At 43.2% G+C, this 17,850-nt stretch overlaps 1 long non-coding RNA gene across 1 annotated transcript; it reads left to right on the top strand.

Annotated features, from left to right (window-relative positions):
• Positions 1–1,043: 1,043 nt before the first annotated feature.
• On the top strand, positions 1,044–17,528 carry LOC106570293 (uncharacterized). Its single transcript, XR_006768265.1, has 7 exons — positions 1,044–1,436; positions 1,512–1,589; positions 2,670–2,738; positions 3,502–3,570; positions 3,672–3,964; positions 11,611–11,665; positions 16,982–17,528. It is a non-coding gene; the product is annotated as an uncharacterized lncRNA (long non-coding RNA).
• Positions 17,529–17,850: the final 322 nt, after the last annotated feature.

Raw genomic sequence — 17,850 nt, 5'->3', positions numbered from 1 at the left:
GCGCTACAATTTACAAAATTACTATTCGAAAACATTGTTAAAATGTAATATTGTCATTCAAAGAATTATAGATTAACATCTCGTGAATGCAACCGCATTGCCAGATTTAAAAATAACTTTACTGGGAAATCACACTTTGCAATAAACGAGGTGCTATGCTCAGAAAAATAGGCTAGGCGATACAGGTTAGCGCCATCTTGGAACCATCTAAAATCAAATATACTATTGTAAATATTCCCTTACCTTTGATTATCTTCATCAGAAGGCACTTTCAGGAATCCCAGGTCCACAACAAATGTAGTTTTGTTTGAAAAAGTTAATAATTTATGTCCCAATAGCTCCTTCTTGTTAGCGCGTTCGAAGGCTACTCATAATGTACTGAAGCGCGGGACTTGTCGTCACGAATGTGCAAAAAAATAGATTTACGTTCGTTCAAACATGTCAAACGTTGTATAACATAAATCTTTAGGGCCTTTTTCAATCAGAGCTTCAATAATATTCAAGGCGGACGATTGCATTGTCTTACTAAACGTTTCGAACGAAAGGGTACCCACGGGCGCCCGCGTCATAGTAGTAATGGCCCTCCCTCTATGATCAACTTTCCAGGCCTCTCGTTCGGTCAGTTTCTACCAGAGAAGACTCAAACCACTTTGTAAAGACTGTTGACATCTAGTGGAAGCCTTAGGAAGTGCTAAATGAATCCTAACTCACGGTGCGTTTCATAGGCAAAGTGTTGAAGGTGATTCCACAAATCAGATTTCCACTTCCTGCATGGAATCTTCTCAGGTTTTGGCCTGCCATATGAGTTCTGTTATACTCACAGACACAATTCAAACAGTTTTAGAAACTTTAGAGTGTTTTCTATTCAAATCTACTAATTATATGCATATTCTAGTTACTGGGCAGGAGTAGTAACCAGATTAAATCGGGTACGTTTTTTATCCGGCCGTGCAAATACTGCCCCCTAGCCCCAACAGGTTTTAATTAATACATTTTTATTTAACTAGGCAAGTCAGTTAAGCAAAAAATATTATTTGCATTTACTGCCTACCCCGGCCAAACCCTAACGACGCTATGCCAATTGTGCGCCGCCTTATGGGACTCCCAATCACGGCTGATTGTGATACAGCCTGGAATCGAACCAGGGTCTGTAGTGACGCCTCTAGCACTGAGATGCAGTGCCTTAGACCGCTGCACCAGTTAGTGGAGGTCTTGGGGACCAGGGCCCTGAAGGACCCAAAGTAAGGATTATGCTAAACTTCCTATACCTCCAGAAATGTTCTAGATAAAGATACAGCTAAAATGTACAGAGAAAGTTGGGGAAAGGTGAATGATGCCCCTCTTTCCCAGGGTGACCTAGTGGAGTGACGGAACCTCCTGGGGATACTGGCATCAGGTTTCCTACACCTAAGGCCAGTTGAAATCTGTTGTTAGAGGTGACTTCTACCTCTTTTCTGTCATACGATCTCTCTAGTCATCTCTGACTCTAATCCTAATTTATCCTGTGTCAGAACACCTAGGGTGATAAAGGAAACCAGGGAAGACCTGGACCCACCAGTCCCATGGGTATGAGTGAACCAGGACTGCCGGTAAGTTCACAGTGTTCCTTAGGTTTTATGACGAGATATCTTTCTTACGTCAATGCTTGACATAGCCCTCTTGTAGAATTACCCTGCAATGTGTCAGGATATCCACTAGGGTGAGACATATTGTAAATAATTGAGCTTTGCTCTTTGCTGATGGATAAAAATAATTTCTATCTTCTTTAGTATGTCTACTAGTGTCTGATTGGTCGTCCAGGGCTTCAGGGAACACAAGGGTTCCCAGAAGGGGGGTTAGAAGGATTACTTTATCCTATCCCAGGTATTCATTAAAGAGGTGGGGTTTCAGGTGTCTCCGGATGGGACTGGGATGGGGGGGTGGGACTGGGATGGGGGTTTGGGACTGGGATGGGGGGGTTGGACTGGGATGGGGGGTTGGACTGGACTGGGATAGGGGGACTGGGATGGGGAGGGTTGGACTGGTGATTGTTGACCCTGACCTTAACCTAAACCACCTCAAGATGGGAGGTATTGAAGTGCTGTGTGTCTATGGTGATGATGGTCATGAAAACATGGCGTACAGTAAGGCAGGGGGTCCGGCGACAGAATTGTCTCTCTGCCCCAAGTCTAAATTTGTAGAATAGCAGGAAAGGTGCTTTAAAACTGGAAAATTGTCTCTCTGATGCCAAGAGGGGGGCCTTTTAAATGTTCAGTCCCTGGGGCCAAGACTTGAGTCCAGCCATGCACTGCAGAAGTCATAGTAAAACCTCTTGTATGCCATTTTTATCACACTGTAGTAGGAGTTGTGTTCTGATATTATGACAGGGTCCTTGATGAGGTTGCTATCATAAATGGGGTCCCGACGCAAAAAAAATGTTTGGGAACCCCTGCACTAAGGGATTACCTCTTATCCCCTGATCCTCTAACTTCTGACCTCCAGGGAAACACAGGAGCCCCAGGGTTGTCAGGATTGATGGGTTTTCTAGGAGAAATGGCAGGCCTATCAAATGATTCAATTTTTTCCACTGTGTTCCATTATTTTGATTTGTATCCCACTGCCATTCTGGTTTGTTCTATCACTCACTTATAACTGAACTGAGTAATCTATGTCCCTCTCTCTCCCTGCAGGGAGACCATGGTCCACCTGGGTCTTTCAGCCCTCGTCGGCCACCAGGGCTGGGAATAGTCGGCCCGAAGGTGAGTAGAACTAAATATGGGAGTGGGTGATATGGTACATTGCCCCCTTACTCAAATCCAGACTTCGAGGTGCTTAGTACTGCTGGTTTTCATTCTTCACCTCTATTTATTTTAATTTTATTTCACCTTTATTTAACCAGGTAGGCTAGTTGAGAACAAGTGCTCATTTACAACTGCGACCTGGCCAAGATAAAGCAAAGCAGTGCAACACAAACAACACAGAGTTACACATGGGATAAACAAACGTACAATCAATAACACAATAGAAATAAACATCTATATACAGTGTGTGCAAATGAGGTAAGATTAGGGAGGTAAGGCAATAAATAGGCCGTAGTGGCGAAGTAATTACAATTTAGCAATTAAACACTGGAGTGATAGATGTGCAGAAGATTAATGTGCAAGTAGAGATACTGGGGTGCAAAGGAGCAAAAAAATAAATAACAATATGGGGATGAGGTTGTTGGATGGGCTATTTACAGACGGGCTATGTACAGGTGCAATGATCTGTGAGCTACTCTGACAGCTGATGTTTAAAGTTAGTGAGGTAGGATAGGTATAGGTCTGTAACAGTTTGATCTAGAGTGCCTCCCCCTTTGAAGAGGGGGATGACCGCGGCAGCTTTCCAATCTTTAGGAATCTCGGACGATACGAAAGAGAGGTTGAACAGGCTAGTAATAGGGGTTGCTACAATTGTGGCAGATAATTTTAGAGAGGGTCCAGGTCCTCTAATCAGGGACTGATTCAGTTGTCTTCTCCACAGGGTGACCAGGGCTTCCCAGGGCAGCACGGACCACAGGGAGAGAGAGGAGTTGTGGAGCCAGGGCCGAAGGTGAGTGGATGGCAAAGGTCTCCAATGCAGCATACAATATACAGCTGAGATGAGCAGGTGTTGAATGTGGAGGTGAGTGTCTGATCTGTGGTCGTCTCCAGGGTGAACCAGGACATGACGGATCCTCTGGGATACCTGGTATACTTGGGGAAGATGGAGCGGTCCAACCTAAGGTAAGCAAGGTGTTGAAGTTCATTTAGAGGTCAAAGTTCATTGGGCCCCATTGTACATCTACTACACAGTATAAAGAGCACAGACATTTGAAATAGTTATTACATCACTTTTTAACTTGTTTATTGTCTTCATTTTCTTTGTCTTGAAACATGGTGAGATTGGTTTGCCAGGACTACGAGGGATAGAGGGTGCGCCTGGGAAAGGAATTCCTGGAGAAAAGGTAGAGTTTTATTTTTGAAGGTTTAGGGATCTAGAATGTTTACCCAGACAACCACCCAGAGTCCTATAGAAACCTTTAGTAGTTCTGGCCTACCTGCATACACCTACGTTAAACACAGCATTGTCTGCTTCCAGTATAAGAGTCATACTGATTAACTCAACTTAAGCAATACAAGAGAGGATATCCTGAATAGTCAACCTTTGAAGTACAGGATGGACAAATATTGTGCTGTGTCTTATAAAACTTAATTGAGTGAGTTTACCAGTCACCCTCTCCTGGGTGACAAAATATTGAACATGCCCTATACGTCAGGCTGGCTGAATAAACATTTCCTGAACACAAAGTCAATATATATCAACTACAACTAGACTCCCTGACTGGTGCTTCACCTTTAAAAGGCAGTTCCAAGCAATATTATATTGCCTAATGAAATATGATAAGGTATGAATGGTACCTGTATTGATAACGGAAGCTTAAACACAGTAGTGGTGCTTTCAGAGAATCCAGACAGGGTTGGGTGTCCCAAATAGCATCTTATACCCTTAAAGTGTGGTCCACTGCACTCTCGTGGAACTGGGTCCTTTCTATGACTTCTGCAGTGAAACCTTTGACAATGACGACCAAAATGGTCAAGAATTTGTCCAGGTCCTAGTTATAGGCTAGCTACCTGAGCAGGTAATATGGGAAATGTTAGGGTTAACAATGTTAGGGTTACCAATTCCCCCACCAAAAAACCTCAGTCTCAACTTACTGTTGATAGTTAAGTTAATAGAATACACAAGGTGCAATTTCGAAATTTGGTTGTGCATCACCAGTCACTCATTAGCCCAGTCATTTTTTTTTTTTTTGTCTGGTGGCCAGCTATCTAAACTTGTAGTAAGCATGGTCGAATTACCGACCGGGTGGGGGCCCATTGATCATCAGCTATCATGTTAAAAACTGCAAACATTTGCCTTCAACCTATGGCAAATTGTGTAGAATTGCAGGAAATTAGCTGTAAAACTGTACATTTTTATCTCCGCTCCATGGCAAGATGATTAGAAATGTAGCAAACTTGCTTTAAAACTGCAACATTTTCTCTATGCCCCATGGCAAAATGTGCAAAATGTGTAAATTAACTTTAAAACCGATTTTTTTCCCCTTTCGTTATTAGGAGGGGGCCGCTAAAATGTTTTGCTCACAAGGTGGAGAGGTATGGATATGGGTACACAGACCCACAAGCCACTGGGGCCCCTTATGAGTTCGCTTTTTTAGTGGCCCCCATCAAAGTTGCCCATCCCTGCTGTAGATGTTAGAGAATGTTAGGGTTTAAGGCGGGTCATCTTTAATAGAGGAGGCATTAGGATTTATGGCTGGGTTTGGTTTGAAGTGTTTTTTGAAGGGAATTCTAGGGGCTAACTTTACGGTTCGATTAGGCAGCGTAGCCTAGTGGTTAGAGCGTTGGACTAGTAACCGAAAGGTTGCAAGATCAAATCTCCGAGCTGACAAGGTACAAATCTGTCGTTCTGCCCCTGAACAAGGCAGTTAACCCACTGTTCCTAGGCCGTCATTGAAAATAAGAATTTGTTCTTTACTGACTTGCCTAGTTAAATAAAAGTAAAATACAAAAATAAATATGTGTGTTATGAGTGTCATCTGAGGTTCTCAGTCAAGTTACATGTGTGGAATGCCACTTGGAATTCTTCAACTTTTTCAGTCTGGGTGCTTTTCGGTCTTGAGATCTTCACACAACATTTTTAAGAAAGTGTCCCATTGACATCAAGGAAGTCTGAGTTTTGCCTATTTACATTTTGAATCAGGCCCTCTATGCAAATGCCTGCCCAATATTCCAAATATGTGCGCTGTTTCCCCAAGGGTTCCCAGAAGCATTAACAAGAAGCCAGCAACCGCTGTTTTGCTTCACTGCATTTTACAGCCTGGTATCATAGACTAGACATAACCAGTGGTGATTTTAGCATGTAAATCTTGGTGGGGGAAACAAATCTATGCTGGGATGCATGCCAGCAAAGCCACTACACAACACAAAAAAATACATTAATTGCACGATAACGGTGACAAACGGTGCCCACAAACTGGTTAGGGCCTACATAAAGCTGTCCCAACAGCAGAGTCCCATCAGCATTGATTACCAACAATGATGAGACAGCCGACAGGGAGGAGGTGAGGGCTCTGGGAGTATGGGGCCAGTAAAATAACCTCTCTTCTCAACGTTAACAAAACAAAGCAGATGATCGTGGACTTCAGGAAAACGCAGAGGGAGCACCCCCCATCCACATCGACGAAACAGCAGTGGAGAAGGTGGAAAGTTTTATGTTCCTCAGCGTACACATCACTGACAAACTGAAATGCTCCACCCACACAGACAGTGTGGTGAAGAAGGCGCAACAGCGCCGCTTCAACCTCAGGAGGCTGAAGAAATTTGGCTTGTCATCCAAAACCCTCACAAACTTTTACAGATGCACAATTGAGAGCATCCTGTTGGGCTGTATTACCGCCTGGTACGGCAACTGCACCGCCCACAACCACAGAGCTCTCCAGAGGGTGGTGCGGTCTGCGCAACGTATCACCGGGGGCAAACTACCTGCCCTCCAGGACACCTACAGCACCCGATGTCACAGGAAGGCCAAAAAGATAATTAAGGACAGCAACCACCCGAGCCACTGCCTGTTCACCCCGGGGACAGAGAGACTGACAGCTTCTATCTCAAGGCCATCAGACTGTTAAATAGCCATCACTAGCACAGAGATGCTGCTGCCTATATACACAGATTTGAAATCATTGGCCATTTTAATAAATGGAAAACTAGTCACTTTAGTAATGTCACTTTAATAATGTTTACATTTCTTGCATTACTCCTCATGTACAGTATATGCTGCATTCTATACTATTCTACTGTATGTTAGTCTATGCCCCTCTGAGATTGCTCGTCCACATATTTATATATTCTGAATTCCATTCCTCTATATAGATTTGTGTGCATTGGGTATATGTTGTGAAATTGTTAGATATTACTTGTTAGATATTGCTGCACTGTTGGAGCTAGAAACACAAACATTTTGCTACACCCGCAATAACATCTGCTAAACACGTGTATGTGACCAATAAAATGTTATTTGATTTGAGCAGTCCCAACACCTTACCACCGCTACACCTGGCTATCAGCGGAGCCTTGTCTGGCAGCGAAACAGTTCATTCAGCCTCATTTACTGCCTTTAAAAAAACATAGCTGATATGGCTGATTTGCTTAAACAAATGTGGTTTCTACTGACAGTTGAGATGTACAAACTAAGGCAGAAGAGGACGACAAGCGGATAAGAGGCAATCCATAATTTCGATTAAGACATTAATGAGAGAGCTAGGAGGACGTAGTCAATATAACTATTTGTTCAGCACTTTTGAAATGTACAGTGACAGAAGTCAGAACCGTAGGATAAATAAAGGGGGCATATAAGCAGACATTAAGAGGGGTAAATAGACCAAATTATTAGGGTGAGGCACATGGGCTACTAACAGCTTACTACACAACATACACTTTGTATTACTTTCTTAGCTACAGTATACATACAGTTGAAGTCAGAAGTTTACATACACCTGTTGGGGGGTTAGGTCAACAAAAATTGATTTGAGGGCAGAATATATGTTTCATTAATGAGTGTTTGATTAAATCCACAGTCTGTGTTTGTGGTAACCATGGTGCCAAGCAAAGATGTACAATATAATAAAAATATTCCATACCATTTGTTCATTAAGCGATTTGAAAGGGACACTGAATCTTTTGTAGGCTTTCACTGTAAACAATATTTATGTACTCCCTCCCTTCAGCATTCTTCACCTAATTTCAAAAAGACTTCAAAAACAACTAAATAAAAAAGAAACAAAATAATGTGTGATTTCTTAGTATCAATCTTTTAAAGCAGGTTTTCTCCAGGCTTTCTCATGTGAAGGCTATGGATTTCTGCCTGCATGGGTGACTGCTACCTATCATTGTTGTCCCCTTAACCAAGGTAAGAGTGGAGAGAGATACAGTTGCAGTCGGAAGTTTGCATACACCTTAGCCAAATACATTTAAACTCAGTTTTTCACAATTCCTGACATTTAATCCTAGTAAAAATTCCCTGTCTTAGGTCAGTTAGCATCACCACTTTATTTTAAGAATGTGAAATGTCAGAATAATAGTAGAGAGAATGATTTATTTCAGCTTTTATTTCTTTCATCATGTTCCCAGTGGGTCAGAAGTTTACATACACTCAATTAGTATTTGGTAGCATTGCCTTTAAATTGTTTAACTTGGGTCAAACGTTTCGGGTAGCCTTCCACAAGCTTCCCACAATAAGTTGGGTGAATTTTGTCCCATTCCTCCTGTCAGAGCTGGTGTAACTGAGTCAGGTTTGTAGGCCTCCTTGCTCGCACACAATTTTTCAGTTCTGCCCACAAATTTTCTATAGGATTGAGGTCAGAGCTTTGTGATGGCCACTCCAATACCTTGACTTTGTTGTCCTTAAGCCATTTTGCCACAACTTTGGAAGTATGCTTGGGGACATTGTACATTTGCGACCAAGCTTTAACTTCCTGACTGATGTCTTGAGATGTTGCTTCAATGTATCCACATAATTTTCCTTTCTCATGATGCCATCTATTTTGTGAAGTGCACTAGTCCCTCCTGCAGCAACGCACCCCCACAACATGATGGTGCCAACCCCGTGCTTCACAGTTGGGATGGTGTTCTTCGGCTTGAAAGCCTTCCCCTTTTTCCTCCAAACATAACGATGGTCATTATGGCCAAACAGTTCTATTTTTGTTTCATCAGACCAGAGGACATTTCTCCAAAAAGTACAATCTTTGTCCCCATGTAAAGTTGCAAACCGTAGTCTGCCTTTTTTATGGCGGTTTTGGAGCATTGGCTTCTTCCTTGATTTTCCCATGATGTCAAGCAAAGAGGCACTGAGTTTGAAGGTAGGCCTTGAAATACATCCCCAGGTACACCTCCAATTGACTCAAATTATGTCAATTAGCCTATCAGAAGCTTCTAAAGCCATGACATCATTTTCTGGAATTTTCCAAGCTGTTTAAAGGTACAGTCAACTTAGTGTATATAAACTTCTGACCCACTGGAATTGTGATACAGTGAATTATAAGTTAAATAATCTGTCTGTAAACAATTGTTGTAAAAAATATTTGTGTCATGCAGAAAGTAGATGTCCTAACCGACTTTCCAAGACTATAGTTTTTTAACAAGAAATGTGTAGAGTGGTTGAAAAACGAGTTTTAATGACTCCGACCTATGTGTATGTAAACTTCCAACTTCAACTGTATCTCCCTGGCATATTACATAATTTATGCAGCAGCGTACAATACATTTTTTGGACACACCTTGTTGTACTCACTTGAACAGGAAGGTGGCGCGGCGGTCCTTCGTGGGAAAACTTTGTCATCAAACTTTGTCATCAAAGTCTGTCATTCTCTGGATTTAGGGTGCTTTCAAGACAACTGGGAACCCTGGGGGGTTGAATCATGATGACGTCAGTGATCTTCAGGTCGTAGCTTTTGAAAGAGGCCCGTGTTCCGAATTTACAATTCCAAGTTGGATGAAAGTTCAAAATGTATTTTCCCAGTCATAGCTCGTTTTTCCCGAGTTCGCAGTTGTCTTGAACTCACTAAAGTCAGATTTTGCAGTTCCAAGTTAAGTTGTTTTGAGCACGGCACAAATCATGCTTCATTGACAGCATGGCCAATTTTTAATGTTTATAGTTTTAAACTAGGAAAAGAGACTCTTAATCTTAGACTTTGGACCACACATCCACTCCACTGAATAGCAGGCTAGTGATTGCTAGCCACACTGATTGATTGTTATCCACACTGATTCCTTCCTAACCACTCATTGTTGAATTTGCAATTTCCAACTTATTGTGTATTGTTTATGTCCAATGGCCGATGAGCACCGATAAGTTTTATCTATCATTTCTCTTCATTATTTCTCTTCATTATGACAAGGATTAAAAATGATTTGCCAGTAGATTTGTCGACTTGATTCATGATGATGACGGTTAGCTAAGATGTATGATGTTGACATGGTCAGTGCAATCAAAGCTATTGTAGATGTAATGTGATTTGACATCATTTTATCAGTGGCCAATGACCTTGAGCCTTCTTGGATGGGCACTTCTATTGTAACTCTATGGCAGCACCCAAGGGGCTAGAATTTTCTAGCTCTACCCTTAGACTTGGCGATGACGAAGTGTCCTCATGAGTGACAGAACACTGAGACGATCACGGCACAACACCACCACAGAAAACACTTAGCTAGGCTGAAACACCTGCATTTTGGAGCTGCCTTACTCAAGAAAACAGAAAAGAGAGCACGTTTCTATGCGGCTTTATTATCTCAATTATATATATTATTTTACATTGTTTGCAAACTGATATGTGACACGTATTAATGCCAAAATAACATGCAAAACAGAAAAGCTCCCCCCAAAATGTTTTTGGGGCCCCACCTGCACTGAAATACGGGTCACCACTGGACATAACATAGCAAATCTAAATCCTGGACACTCAAATTAGTGTGACATGTTACATTTGGTATGGTTTCATGAGACAGAAAGTTACTTAAGGCAGGGTGGTTGGTTGGGGTGGTTGGCTTGGCTATATAACACGAACATCTAACAACCCAAAGGTTGCGTGTTCAAATCTCATTTAGCATTTTAGCTAATTACCCATTTTTAAACTACTTGCTATTTTGCAACTACTTGGCATGTTATCTAACCCTTCCCCTAACCCTAAACTTAACCCATTTAACTAACCCTAACTTAACCTTTTATACAAATTCCTAACCTTTATCCCTAACCCAGCTATTGTTAGTCAGCTAGTTAAAGTTAGTGTTAGCCACCCAGCTAATGTTAACCACAACAAATTGGAATTCGTAACTGCATACATTTTATCAAATTTGCTACATATTGTACGGTTTGCAAATTCATAACATATTGTACATTTTTCTAATTTGTAACATATACAAATTGTAATTCGTAACATATCATTCAAAATGCATGATGGACATCCACAAATGAATACATACCATACAAAACCTAACATATCACACTAAATGGATTGTCACAGATTTAAATACACTATAATACGAAATGCTCTGAATCCAGGTTGCATTTTAGTGTGATCAATTCCTCTCAAATTACTTCACTACAATGCAATGTTTGTTTTTACTATCAGTATTTTCCTTCTTACCATAATCCTCAGATTTCAAAAGACATAAGTATTGCTTCTATTACTTTACAAACTATTTGACTATTGTGTGACATGAGGTTGTTTGATTAGGGATAAAGACAGATGAACAATATGCTTTAACAATACCAGTAAGCTCTCCCACCCATGATTGTATTTTACATCTCTTTTAGAGTTGTTGATCCTATGAGAGGTATTTCTTAACTATATGTTTATGACAATAGCAGTAAACTCCCATTACGCTCTTTTACAGTAGATTTGGCTCATAATATGAAATGTGGCTTTTGACAGCTGGTTCAACATATCAGTGGAACAGGTTGTGTGTGTTTGCTGTATTTGCCTGGTTATTGTTGGTCTGTCATTCGAGGTTCATGATGTTGCGTATCTCACGTCTCTGTTCTTCTGCTTGGCAGTTTTGTAATGATGGGTCTACCAGGTCCTCCTGGCAGGGGTCTACCTGGGTCAAAGGTAAGTGGTATACACACAGGTGCATGCAAACAGCTGCACACACACACACACACACACACACACACACACACACACACACACACACACACACACACACACACAGCAATCCAGAAACAGCCTGTATCCCTTAACCTCTACCCCGTCGACCCTACCCCATATCTCCTACCTAGCCACTGTCCCCTACCCCCTAGCTCCTTCCCCCGTTAATCCCTAACCCTGTTCGGCTACCCCCCCATCCCTACCCCGTAGTCCCTACCCCATAGCCCCTATCCCTATCCCCTACCAACCTAACTCCTAACCTGTACCGCCTACTCCCTAGCCCCTATCTCTTACCCCTAGTCCCTATCCCCTAGCTCCTTCCCCTAGTCCCTACCCCCTAGTCCTAGCCCCTACTTCTAGATCCTACCACATACCTCCTACCCCTAGGCCCTACCCCATTCCCCTGTATCCTCTATCCCGTGTACCCTACCCTGTAGCCTCTACCCCCTAGCGCCTACCCTGTAGCCCCTAATGCATAGCCCCTACTCCCTAGCTCCTACCTCCTAAGCCTTTTCCCTACCCCTAGATCCTACCCCCTAGCTGCTACCCCTACCCCCTACCCCCTACCTCCTCACTCCTACTCCTAGTCCCTACCCCCTATCTCCTATCCCGTAGCCCTACCCCATAGACCCTACCCTGTATCCGTAACCCCTACTCATAGCCCCTACCCAATAGCCTCTACCCCATTCCCCTGTACCCCCTAACTCCTATCTCCTACCCCCTAGCGCCTACCCTGTGGCCCCTACTCCCTAGCTCCTACACGTAGACCCTACTCCTATCCCCTACCCTCTCACTCCTCCCCTACCCCTAGCCCCTACTCCCTAGCTTCTACCCCTATTTCGTGGTATCCAATTGGTAGTTAGTCTTGTCCCATCGCTGCAACTCCCGTACGGACTTGGGAGAGGCGAAGGTCGAGAGCTGTGCAACCTCCGAAACACGACCCAGCCAAGCCACACTGCTTCTTGACACAATGCCCGCTTAACCTGGAAGCCAGCCGCACCAATGTGTCTGAAGAAACACCGTTCACCTGGCAATGGTGTCAGCGTGCATGCGCCCGGCAACCACAGGGGACTATTCTCTCCTGTTGATAATATAATAGTCTTCATAGGGAGAGAAAGAGAGACTATACTCTCCTGTTGATAATATAATAGTCTTCATAGGGAGAGAGAGAGAGACTATACTCTCCTGTTGATAATATAAAAGTCTTCATAGGGAGAGAGAGAGCTATACTCTCCTGTTTATAATATAATAGTCTTCATAGGGAGAGAGCGACTATACTCTCCTGTTGATAATATAATAGTCTTCATAGGGAGAGAGAGAGACTATACTCTCCTGTTGATAATATAATAGTCTTCATAGAGAGAGAGAGACTATACTCTCCTGTTGATAATATAATAGTCTTCATAGGAGAGAGAGACTATACTCTCCTGTTGATAATATAATAGTCTTCATGGGTAGAGAGAGAGACTATACTCTCCTGTTGATAATATAATATTCTTCATAGGGAGAGAGAGACTATACTCTCCTGTTGATAATATAATATTCTTCATAGGTAGAGACTATACTCTCCTGTTTATAATATAATAGTCTTCATGGGGAGAGAGAGAGACTATACTCTCCTGTTGATAATATAATATTCTTCATAGGAGAGAGACTATACTCTCCTGTTTATAATATAATAGTCTTCATGGGGAGAGAGAGAGAGACTATACTCTCCTGTTGATAATATAATAGTCTTCATAGAGAGAGAGAGACTATACTCTCCTGTTGATAATATAATCGTCTTCAAATCTCGGCCTGCCAAACCCTCTCCTAACCCGGAGGCTGGGCAAATTGTGCACCGCCTCATTGGTCTCCCAGTCACGGCCAGCTGTGATACAACCTGGGATCGATGCAGTGCCTTAGACCACTGCGCCACTCAGGAGGCCCCCGCAAATTGATTTTAACAAACAATTGGTCCCCCAAAAAATGTGTCCCTCCGTTGAATTGCAAAATCCCGATGTGGCCCTCGAGCTAAAAAGTTTGCCCACCCCTTCCCTAGCCCCTACCGCTGGCTCCTAGCTCCTACCTCTAGCTCCTACCCCCTGGCATAGACCCTTCATTTGCTGTAGATCTGTTTGCAGACACATATTGTCAACATCTCTTGTTTCTTTTCAATACCAGTGTCCTTTTTAAAAAGTTCAAATGTTTTTCTTTTTGAAAATTGTCACAACTTGCAGACTTGTTTACGCTGCTGTGCGTTTTTGTTGCCGATCTTACTTTGATACCTGACGGTTTTTTACTTTTTCATTACCGTATATTTTTACTTTTTCCCTCACTCAACTTTTTTCATTCAACTTTTTCACCCCGGAGGTTTTATCTGGACATGGTTCGTCAGGACTTCAAACAGCCGAAGCTAAGTAACATTAACATGATGTCTTCTAATTGCAGTCGTTGTACTTATAATATACAGGAGAACGATCGCCTTACGGCAAGGATAGCTGTGCTGCAAGCCCAGCTTCAGACGCGATCGTTAGGCAAGGATAATTTCAGTGTAGGAAAGGATGAAACAGCGTCTGTGCCACCAGTCAGTACAGATAGTAACGTTAGTATAAACCCCCTCGCACGGTCCCCGCAGCCGGACATCTTTCTCATGGCTTCTGGAGGGAAACGCTGTAGGAATGCTCAACCGGTGTCGCTTATTCAGCCGACAGAAACTTTCAACCGGTTCTCCCCATTAAGCGAGTCGGAGTCGGAGGCCGAGACTTCTCTGGTCTCTACTCCTCCCGTTGTGGGGTCTGAGACGCCGACGGCTCCCACCATTAGCTCTGACAAATTGAAAACCCTAGTCATTGGCTGATGAAAACCCTCCATTACCCGCAGTATTAGACTTAAAACGAATCATCCAGCGATCATACACTGTTTACCAGGGGGCAGGGCTACCGACGTTAAGGCTAATCTAAAGACGGTGCTGGCTAAAGCTAAAACTGGCGAGTGTAGAGAGTATAGAGATATTGTTATCCACGTCGGCACCAACGATGTTAGGATGAAACAGTCAGAGGTCACCAAGCGCAACATAGCTTCAGCGTGTAAATCAGCTAGAAAGATGTGTCGGCATCGATTAATTGTCTCTGGCCCCCTCCCAGTTAGGGGGAGTGATGAGCTCTACAGCAGAGTCTCACAACTCAATCGCTGGTTGAAAACTGTTTTCTGCCCCTCCCAAAAGATAGAATTTGTAGACAATTGGCCCTCTTTCTGGGACTCACCCACAAACAGGACCAAGCCTGGCCTGTTGAGGAGTGACGGACTCCATCCTAGCTGGAGGGGTGCTCTCATCTTATCTACGAACATAGACAGGGCTCTAACTCCTCTAGCTCCACAATGAAATAGGGTGCAGGCCAGGCAGCAGGCTGTTAGCCAGCTTGCCAGCTTAGTGGAGTCTGCCACTAGCACAGTCAGCGTAGTCAGCTCAGCTTTCCCCATTGAGACCGTGTCTGAGGCCTCGATCTAGGTTGGGCAAAATAAAAAATGGCGGTGTTCGCTTTAGCAATCTCACTAGTATAAAGACCTCCTCCATTCCTGCCATTATTGAAAGAGATTGTGATACCTCACATCTCAAAATTGGGTTACTTAATGTTAGATCCCTCACTTCCAAGGCAGTTATAGTCAATGAACTAATCACTGATAATAATCTTGATGTGATTGGCCTGACTGAAACATGGCTTAAGCCTGATGAATTTACTGTGTTAAATGAGGCCTCACCCCCTGGTTACATTAGTGACCATACCCCCCGTGCATCCGGCAAAGGCGGAGGTGTTGCTAACATTTACGATAGCAAATTTCAATTTACAAAAAAAAAAACAGTAGGTCCTATGATTAAGTATAGTCTGGCCCAGGAGTGTGAAAGGCTGGAGCAACGGAAAGGCTGGAGCAACGAACCGCCCTTGCTGTCTCTGCCTTGCCGGTTCCCCTCTTTCCACTGGGATTCTCTGCCTCTAACCCTTTTACAGGGGCTGAGTCACTGGCCTACTGGTGTTCTTCCATGCCGTCCATGGGAGGGGTGCGTCACTTGAGTGGGTTGAGTCACTGACGTGGTCTTCCTGTCTGGGTTGGCGCCCCCCCCCTTGGGTTGTGCCATGGCGGAGATCGTTGTGGGCTATACTCGGCCTTGTCTTAGGACGGTAAGTTGGTGGTTGGAGACATCCCTCTAGTGGTGTGGGGGCTGTGCTTTGGCAAAGTGGGTGGGGTTATATCCTTCCTGTTTGGCCCTGTCCGGGGTATCATCGGATGGGGCCACAGTGTCTTCTGATCCCTCCTGTCTCAGCCTCCAGTATTTATGCTGCAGTAGTTTATGTGTCGGGGGGCTAGGGTCAGTCTGTTACATCTGGAGTATTTCTCTTGTCTTATCCGGTGTCCTGTGTGTATTTAAATATGCTCTCTCTAATTCTCTCCTTTCTGTCTTTCTCTCGGAGGACCTGAGCCCTAGGACCATGCCTCAGGACTACCTGGTATGATGACTCCTTGCTGTCCCCAGTCCACCTGGCCGTGCTGCTGCTCCAGTTTCAACTGTTCTGCCTGCGGCTATGGAACCCTGACCTGTTCACCGGACGTGCTTGTTGCACCCTCGACAACTACTATGATTATTATTATTTGACCATGCTGGTCATTTATGAACATTTTAACATTTTGACCATGTTCTGTTATAATATCCACCCTGCACAGCCAGAAGAGGACTGGCCACCCCTCATAGCCTGGTTCCTCTCTAGGTTTCTTCCTAGGTTTTTGGCCTTTCTAGGGAGTTTTTCCTAGGGAGTTTTTCCTAGCCACCGTGCTTCTTTCACATGCTTTGCTTGCTGTTTGGGGTTTTAGGCTGGGTTTCTGTACAGCACTTTGAGAATATCAGCTGATGTACGAAGGGCTATATAAAAATAAATTTGATTTGAACTAATGTTTGTGTGTTTTGCAGGGCCTCTCCCAACTCTTGTTTGTCTTTGTGTGGCTTATCAAGCTAAGTTGTCTTATCTGTACATGGATTTCTTCACACGTTTGCATACACCCACTATAAATGTTTTGTCTATGGTAGACTCAGATCTGTTTCCTTGTTCAGCTTATGTTACAACACCAGTTGTCACATCTTCAACAAACAGACGGTATTAACCCATTTGTCTCTCTGTTAGTCTGTTAAAATAGAAAGTCCTATAATATAAGCATTTATAAAACAAGTGTAATGCTTTATAACTTGTTATAATGATGTAGAAGACTTTATAAAGTCTTACAAAAACCTCTTGTCTGTTCCAGTGGTGGGGTGCAGACAGCCGTTGGACCCTGGGCCATGTCGTCAGTATGTGGTCGGGTGGTACTACGACCCGGAAGTCAACGCCTGTGCCCAGTTCTGGTACGGAGGTTGCCAGGGCAACGGAAATCAGTTTGAGTCGGAAGCTGTGTGCAGGAGCACCTGCGACTGCACGTAACAGACAGTGGTGCTTTGTTTAAAGAGAGAAGGGCCGTGTGCAAAGCCTGCACCTTTCCCAGTGTTGATGTCAGAGGGATGCACTGAAGACATGGGCTCCTATCTATCTATGGCTGCATCCCAATTCTCCCAAGGATGTGGAGTATGTAAGTGCATACTTTGGGATAAGGGTGGAGAATCGGGACACATACTCTATATCAGTTACAGTTTGACCAAAGCTCAGGCGAACGACAGCACTGCTACACTGATGCTCCAGAGAGGACCTGTATACTCTATTTCTCTATTGTGTTCTTTATGTAGTCTGTGAACCACCCCCTGTACTGTACAAATATTCAACCAGTTCATATTTTTTATATTTTCACACCCTTGTTTTTACTCATTGTGTTGCTTCAAATAATTGTCCATTAGAAGACACCTTAACTTCCAAACCAAAAACACTGAACAGATTTTCACAGGTCAGGAGTCTCATGACATAGTCAAGATTTCAACATAAAATTATATTTCTAAATTCAATACACATTTTTAGCTAACAATCTGAATTTAATATTTTACTAGACCTCCATAAATCTGTAGAACACATTAAGTACATACTTCTATTTTCATTTTAACAAAATATCATGTTAACCTTTTTTACTGTAAGTTGTAAAATATATATATTGTACAACAAAAGCAAAGAAGGAAATGTGAAACTCAAACA

The sequence above is a fragment of the Salmo salar genome, unplaced genomic scaffold (assembly GCF_905237065.1).
Source record: "Salmo salar unplaced genomic scaffold, Ssal_v3.1, whole genome shotgun sequence".
Classification (NCBI taxonomy): Eukaryota; Metazoa; Chordata; class Actinopteri; order Salmoniformes; family Salmonidae; genus Salmo; species Salmo salar.
Note: the sequence above shows the minus strand (reverse complement) of the source record. Positions and strands in the feature narration are given on the sequence as shown.